Source organism: Phocoena sinus, chromosome X, assembly GCF_008692025.1.
Source record: "Phocoena sinus isolate mPhoSin1 chromosome X, mPhoSin1.pri, whole genome shotgun sequence".
NCBI classification, from domain to species: Eukaryota; Metazoa; Chordata; class Mammalia; order Artiodactyla; family Phocoenidae; genus Phocoena; species Phocoena sinus.
The window spans coordinates 15,654,116-15,662,593 of record NC_045784.1 but is presented as its reverse complement, the minus strand read 5'-3'; positions in this window follow the sequence as shown (position 1 = coordinate 15,662,593).

The window sequence follows — 8,478 nt, the reverse complement described above, 5'->3', positions numbered from 1 at the left end:
CTGGGCAGAGAATACTTCTTTCTTTTTTGTAAGATATAGTTTCCAATTTCAGTGAAAGGAAAAGAAAATGAACTTATTCCCCACTCAGGGCCGAAGAAAATAAGAACAAAGAAAATGTCCCTAAAAACAATTTTCAAGCAAAAGCCTAAGTAGCAGGAGTAATTTGCTGCTCTCGGGTTTTTTTGGTTTGTTTTTGGTCTCAGTGACACTGTGAAAGGTGCAGTCCCAGGAGGATGAAAAGCAGCCCTGATAATTTGAAAATTCTTTTGCTTTACCATGTTCAAAGCAGGAACATAGAGTTTCATAAAGCCTCCCTTTGAACACAAAGGGGGAGCAAGCTTGTGTTTTCTCCTAAGTTTTCATTAAATCATGGCCTTTTAGGACTTTAGAGCACTGCGTTTGCAGAGTTTTGGGGTGACTGGGTGGCACAGATGAGTCTGGTGGATGGGAGCCCATGTCCCAGTCTCGTGAGAGCCGTGCATGACCAAACACCCCAGAGGTAGGAGGGCCTCCCCTGCTTTGAGCTTTCACCCCTCACACCTAACCCTGAACACAAGGATGGGGGGAGGTCCAGAGCTCTCATCACATATAGCTCCATTCTGCAGTTCCCTCAGGCAAATGATCCCAGTCTGTGGTCACTATTTAGGTGAATACACGGGACAGGCTGCATATGTAAGGAGCAAAGTTTCCCTGTATTTAGGAACCCCAAATGACCAGAACACACCAGAATTTCCTTTTATCTAGGGCTACCGTTTTTCAACAAGCTTAGCACTTGGAAAACAGTTGGCCAGGAGCTATCACTGGCTACACAGAGGAGGCCCATCAGTTGAGTACAGTCTGCAGAAAGTGGTCAGGCCCTACAATCTGAGAAGCGTGATGCGGCTAGGCTGCTGGTGAGCCCAACCTTCCGACCTCTGCCCCCTTGCCTCGTAACATCTGGGCTCAGCCTGGCCTTCCCCTCCTGGAGGAGCTCCACAAGCAGGGAGCTCGGGGGAAGGACAGTCCGCCTTTGTCGTTTATAGCTCAGCCTGAGTTTTCAGGCCTTTCCCTGGAAGAGGCCGATGACAGGGCGGGTGGGCAGGAGAGGATTTGAAAGCAGGAGCCGAGAAGGGGTGGAATCAGAGGATGAGGGCCCTCCAGCGAGACTGGGGAAGCCAAGACTGTCCTGGTCCTGAGGCAGTGCAGCCTCTGCTAGCAGCTCATTTCTCTGAGTTACTTTCTGTTTTCAAACGCCAAGCCGAGGCAATGGACTCACACCAACACAATCCTGGACATCGTATTCACCTTCTCTGTGAACGGCCAGCCTCCTAAAATCCCCAAATCTCTTCCCTGGTGTTTTTGGGCTTAGAACAGCTTATTTAACCCAGCATCTTTCCAATCCCCATGCTGTATACTTAAACGTGGAAAAACGCTTTTCTCTGCTCAATCTTCTCTCACATATAAAGGTATCAATTCAGGGTAGGGAAAAAAAAAAAATCCTTCTCTGGCCTTAGGACACATGGACAAATCCACTTTGAACAGAATGCCTAGGGATTCTTACTAGGAAAGCTGAACGAACTTTTATCGTGACATGGATTGTCAGAGAAAATGGCAATAGCCTAAGAGTTCAGGACTCTACAACTGGCACACCAGACACAGGAGGGGAGTATAGTTAAGGGAAAAAAAGAAAAGAAGTAAACAGGATGAGGCAGGGATAAAGGTTCTCCAAATAATTGTTTATATTGGAAATTTTTGTTTTGGAACAGCTTTATTGAGATAAAATTCACATACCATACAAATTTCACCCATTTACAGTGTATAATTCAATAACTTTTAGTATATTGAGTTGAGCAACCGTTATCACAATCAATTTTAGAAAATTTTCATCACCCCCAAAAGAAACCCTGTCCCCACTAGCCATCACACCTCTCCAACCCACTTGCCCACCCCAGCCCCGGGCAACCATTAATCTTGTTTCTGTCTCTGTAGATTTTGCGTATTCTGGACATTTCATAAAAATGAAATCATGCAATATGTGATTTTCTCCTGTCTGGCTTCTTTCACTTAGTATAGTGTTTTCAAGGTTCATTCATGTTGTAACATGTATCAGTACTTCATTCCTTTTTATGGCTGAATATCATTCCATTGTATGGATAAACCACATTCTATTTACCCATTCATCTGTTGATGGACATTTGGGTTGTTTCCACTTTACGGCTATTATGAATAATGCTGCTATGAACAACCGTGTACAAGTTTTTGTGTGGACGTTTTCATTTATCTTGGGTATATACCCAGGAGTGGAATTGCTGGGTCATATGGTAACTCAATTTAACCTTTTGAGGAACTTTCAGACAATTTTTCAAGATGGCTGCACCATCTTACATCCCCACCAGCGATGTATGAGGGTTCCAATTTCTGCACACTTGTCATTATCTTTTTGATTGTAGCCATCCTAGTGTATATGAAGTAGTATCTCTCATTGTGGTTTTGATTTGCATTTCTCTAATGAGTAATGATGTTAAGCATCTTTTCATGTGTCTACTGTATTTGTACACCTTCTTTGAAGAAATGTCTGTTCTGACCCTTTGCCCATTTTTGAAATTAGGCTGTTTTTAAAATATTGAGTTGTAAGAGTTCTTTATATATTCTAGATACAATTACCTTACCAGATAAATGATTTGCAAATATTTTCTCCTATTTCATAGGTTGTCTTTTCACTCTCTTGAAGGAGTCCTTTGAAACACATATTTTAAAATTTTAAGTCCAACTTATTTTTTCTCTTTTGTTGTTTGTGCTATTGGTGTCATATCTGAGAAACCATTGCCAAATCCAGATCATGAAGATTTATTCCTATTTTTTTTTTCCCGAGAGTTTTATAGTTTTACCTCTTACATTTAGATCTTTGATCGATTTTGAGTTCATTTTTGTATGATATGAGGTAGGGGTCTAACTTCATTCTTTGCATGTGGATATCCAAATGTCCCAGCACATTTGTCAAAAAGACTATTCCTTCCCCACTGAATGACCTTGGACTGTTATGGAAAATCAATTGACCAGAAAGGTGAGGGTTTATGTTTCTGGACACTCAATTCTTTTTTTTTTTGGCCATGCCACGCAGCTTGTGGGATCTTAGTTCCCCAACCAGGGATTGAATCTGCACCCTCAGCAGTGAAAGCATGGAGTCCTAACCACTGGACCGCCAGGGAATTCCCTGGACACTCAGTTCTATTCCATTGATCTATATGTCTATCATTATGCTAGTACCACACTGTTTTGATTACTGTAGCTTTGTAGGAAGTTGTCAAATTGTAACGCATGAGTCTTCCAACTTTGTTCTTCTTCAAGATCATTTTGGCTATTCTGAGTCCCCTGGATTTCCGTAAGAATTTTAGGATCAACTTGTCAATTTCTGCAAGGAGGTCAGCTGAGATTTCCTATTGGAAATTGCTCAGTACTTTAGAATTTAATAAACAGTGAGATTCGTAAAACATTTATCTGTAGGTAATTTATTTACTACAGCATATGAATTTTTACTCCATTTAATTCATGACAGAATGTATAAAAAATAAAACTTTTATTGAGGGACATCTGAAGCCCAACAGAATCGTGCCATTAAACACATGAACTATGTTTGCAGTACTATTTCTTTTGTGGGGGAAACTTCTGGTTGAAGAATATTTTCAGAAATTCTAGAGTGTGGCCTATACTAGCAGGACATTTTTTTTTTTAATTGTGGTAAAATATACGTAACATATTGCAGGAGATTTTTAAACAACTAGATGAAATCCTATGAACAAAGAAGTAACGCTAAGTGTAGGCAAGGTTAAGAAAAAGTCTGAGCTGATTTTGGTATTCAGGGTGGGAGGAGGTTACTTAGACGAGGTAAAGGTATTTCAAAATAAAGGTACTGCTATGATTCCAGTCTCAGAACCCAGAAGATTGCACCCCTGAATTGAGCCTTTGAACAGACACTGACAGAAGCCCATCTTTTTGTCTGCCTGGAGCATGGTTGCTGAGGCTTGCTGACAAATGCACACCTGTAAGGGCTATTGCTTCCCCTGTGATCCCAAGAGTAGCTCTAAGCTGGGTGGTTCTTAATCATGAGAACTTTACAGGGCTGATGTGAAGATCAAATAAGATAAATGCACCTAAAGTGCTTAATGAGCTCTGTATAAGTGGTAGTCAAGATTCAGTGACATTCCTTTTTAACTTCATAGGGCTGTCAACTGGGGCACAAATAATAGCAAAAATACTGTAGCAGCTAATATTTACTGAGAATCTATCAAATGCTTTGCAGGTTATCATCTCATTAAATCCTCACAACAACCCTATGAAGTAGGCACTATCATTTTTTCCATTTAAAGATAAGGAAACCGAGGCATAGAAAAGTAACTTGCATAAAGCCACACAAGATGTAGGTGATGGAGCTAGGATTGCACTCCGGTAATCCGACCCCAGATCCTGTGCTTTCAGCCATTTCACTAGTCTCTGGACCTCTAGTGACTTGTTTCAATGAAATGTTCTATTCTCAAATCAGTTCAATTACCACTTGATGGGAGATGGGAAGAAGGGCGGTACATGAATCACCCCATGTCATGAACCCATGTCAGTTTCTATACATGGAGACATAGTGATCACACTGTATAGTAGTGTTAAAAGGGTATGGGCTTTCCAGTGAACATACCTGGATTCAAATCCTAGCTGGGTGACCTTGGGCAGGTTAACATAAAGTCCATAAACCTCAGTTTCCTCATCTACAAAATGGGGATACTACCCACTTTGCTGTCTTCCAAAAAATAAATGTAATAATAAAAGTAGGGCTTCCCTGGTGGCACAGTGGTTGAGAGTCCACCTGCCGATGCAGGGGACACGGGTTCATGACCCGGTCTGGGAAGATCCCACATGCCGCGGAGCGGCTGGGCCCGTGAGCCATGGCTGCTGAGCCTGCGCGTCTGGAGCCTCTGCTCCGCAACGGGAGAGGCCACAACAGTGAGGGGCCCGCGTACCGCAAAATAAATAAATAAATAAAAATAAAATAATAATAAAAGTAAAATACTTGGCAATGTGCCCAGCCATAGTAAGTGCTATGAACATAAAAAAATGACAAGCCCCAGTTACTTTGATTCAGTCTCGATAAACAGTATAGTCGAAATCACAGGCCACAAGTTTCTATGACACTTGAGAAACTTGGAGTGAAGATTTTGGTGACACAGGGTTTTAGCTCCTATCCTTCGTTTAGAAAGATAAAGAAAGTTGGAGAATATTTATACATGTTATCACAAAATTTAAGCTCTCCCCTGCCCACCCCATTTACTTAGTTGGTCTTCTTATCCTTAAAGACAAAAGTGAGGGCCTGAAACAGGCTGGCAAATCTGGTTCCCTGCCTGTTTTTGTAAATAAAGTTTTATTGGAACGCAGTCACACCCATTCATTTACATATCATCTATACTGGTTTTGCACTACAATGGCAGAGTTGCATGGTGAGTAGGGTTGAGTAGTCAGAGATCCAATGGCTCATGGAGCCTCAAATATTTACTATCTGGCCCTTTACAGAAAGAGTTTGCCAACCCCATGCTCTAAAACATGAAGAAATCCTTATTAAGCTGTCCATCTTTGCTTCCTCCATGGCACTAAGCAGGAGGTTGACATCTCTTCTCATCTTCCCCAAACCACCAAGTGAGTGTCTGGCAACGTGCAAATGAGGCAACACTCAAGTGTAAAAGAAGCCAAAGTTTTCAAAATGCCAGAAGGGGTAAAAAGCTTTATAAATACAAAAAAAAAAAATTATCAACATCAGTAAATAACAGGATTTGCCCTGCCTTACAATAATTTCTGTCCCTTAAACTGATTCCAAATTCAAAGGCCCATTATCCCTCATCTGAATTCAAACGAGTTCTTTACAAAGAAGGACCTACCACAGAGCTGCTTGTTGTTCAAACAAGAGGGACCACAGTGCTCAAGATGGGGAAGGCCTGGCAATCACATCAGTCAGTGCAAAATCTGCATTTTATTAAAGACATTTGGGAAGATCCATTCAAAAATACATTGTGCTCAGTAAAAATTAACCATTTCATGCTGATAATTAAGGTTACCACGGAATAGATATTTGTATAATATTTACAGCAACAATAGAAATTTTACAGAAGTTTAGAATGGAATACATGCCAGAAAAAACTTGATAAGATGTACCAATACATGATACAAAGAGTTATATAAACACCTTACAAATGGTTCATAATTAGCTTGTGAGGAATTTAAATATTCAACACTTTAAATTCAGCTTGGATTCAAAAATTAAAAAGGTTAACACCACGTCACACCCTTGCCACAGTACAAAGTATGGAATTACACTTTATATTATGGATTATAAAGTCTGTGCAATTAAGAATTTCAACTGATTCTTCACCTACCACAAACTTAGATGTTACATCATTCTGGCTTATCCCTATTTTTGTTTTCAGGCACAAGCAGGGTTCTCAAAGTCTCCCTGCTCTGTGTCTTCCCAGAAACCCCCTTCAAACTTCCTAGAGATTGAAGAAGCTCAGAATAGTCTTCTAAATATATACAGAATAACTACCTGAATTCAAAATGGCACAAAGCAATTCTTGGAGATAGGAATTAGGGGCAACTATTTTGTTTGGTTTGTTTCTGTTAATCAGTCCACGTTCACGTGAGAATTTACTTCTTACAATCACAGCATTACCCCTCCAGCCTGACTCAATCAGTGACCAAGGAGGAAACAAGGAGAGGGAAATGGACTGAAGTGACTATAATCGACTGTATATCTCTAGCGAAAACAGATTTTATACAAGCTTTACTTTCCATTTTGGAAAATCTAAGCTGCTGTGGAGAACTTAAAAGTTCTCCAGAAGGAAAAGCATCATTTTTTTCCCCTTGAAACTGAATGCGTTGTAACTGGAGCTTTTGACAACTCTGGCGATAAACACTTTAATCCCCCAACAGGGACAAAAGTCAAGGCATCTACCTTTTCTATTCCTGGGTTTTGTCTGATTAGCCCTGAAGCAGAGCACTAGGACAAGCTTGTCTATGCCTGAAATGAATCAGATCAGGCTTTTGGGAAAGTAAAATCCCAAACCAAAGGAAGTCCTGAGGAATTCTTTGCAGTCTGTCAAAACGGAGGGGATGGAGGAACAGATAAGGCCTCTTTCTCCCTGATACTATGCGCTGGAAGAGTAGTGAACAAGGCAACTTCTAATCTGCATACAACATGGAGACCGATTTTTAAGATTCCAAAGGAAGATCAAAATACAATCCAAGGATCAAATGGGGTTCAGAGAGCTTAACCTTTTGGGTAATGAAGGGCCTTAGAAGAGATACCAGCTTCACTGCCACAGTTCTCTGGCCCTAGAAATCCAACGTGTAGACTATTACAAATTTTTTTCTGGCAAAACAAAAGACAAACTTCCCTCAAACTTGGGAGTAAACAGTTAATGAATGGAAGTACAAGGCAGGTTGTGATCATATTTAATAGCCTATAGGAAATACACAGAAAGGTGGGTCAGTGCCTGGAGTGGAGAAAGGTGGAGTCAGGACCAGGCCTAACACTGATATATTAACAAAGCACTATGGGAAATGAATATTCACATAGTAACTGACTTGGCACAAAAGTCTATGACATTTTATAGTACATTCGATTAAAAAAGAAGAAATAGAATAGGGCAGCAGGCCCATAGTTTCCTAGCCACTGTACTTCTACCACATTGTGTGTATACAGAAAGACAAGGGACTCATCCCGTCACAGATTCACTTTCTTGCATTTACTCATGGTTTCTAATACAGAATTTTTTACCCAGCTGAATCAGACGTCAAGTTATTATATTCTGTACCTCAGCTGGTCAAGATGCAGAAGGGAGAAATCAGAGCCACTTACAAGTTTTTATTTTGCAAGTTGGCCCTTTAAGTCTCTAAGAGAGCCTTCTTGTGAGATCCTGGCCCTGCGGATTAGCAACAGGACACTTAGGACATTTGTACTGTTGTTTCTGCAGCCCCTTTTAAAGAAACCATTTTTTTTTTAACTGCAAATAAGTTTTCTCTGCCTACACACTTTATTAGTGATGAATTGAAGGAGGCAAGGAAATATTTCAATATTTTCTGACTTGGTTCAGTGTATCATACCACATTCCCAGTTCACAAAAGTATGAGTCTGTGGATCTTAGTGCTCGCATGGAGCTCAATATCTGACTATAATGCAGGAGCTAACAAACTTCTAGATATAAAAGCACTGCTCTCCAGAAAATATGTTCTGACCAGGAGGGATTATACAGATTTCTGAGTCCCAGCTGAGCTCTAGGAATAAGTCGCAATGAGCCATTGCCCTTGCTAAAGGTTGAGTCCCCACCAGGACCTAGGTGAACAGAAATGGACAGAGCCTTCTACATACTTGAAAAGTAATCCTCTTGGCCTTAAAAAACAGTTGTACACTTATGAGTCATTCTCAATACTTAGCTAGAAGAAAATAAATGGCTTTTTTCCTTA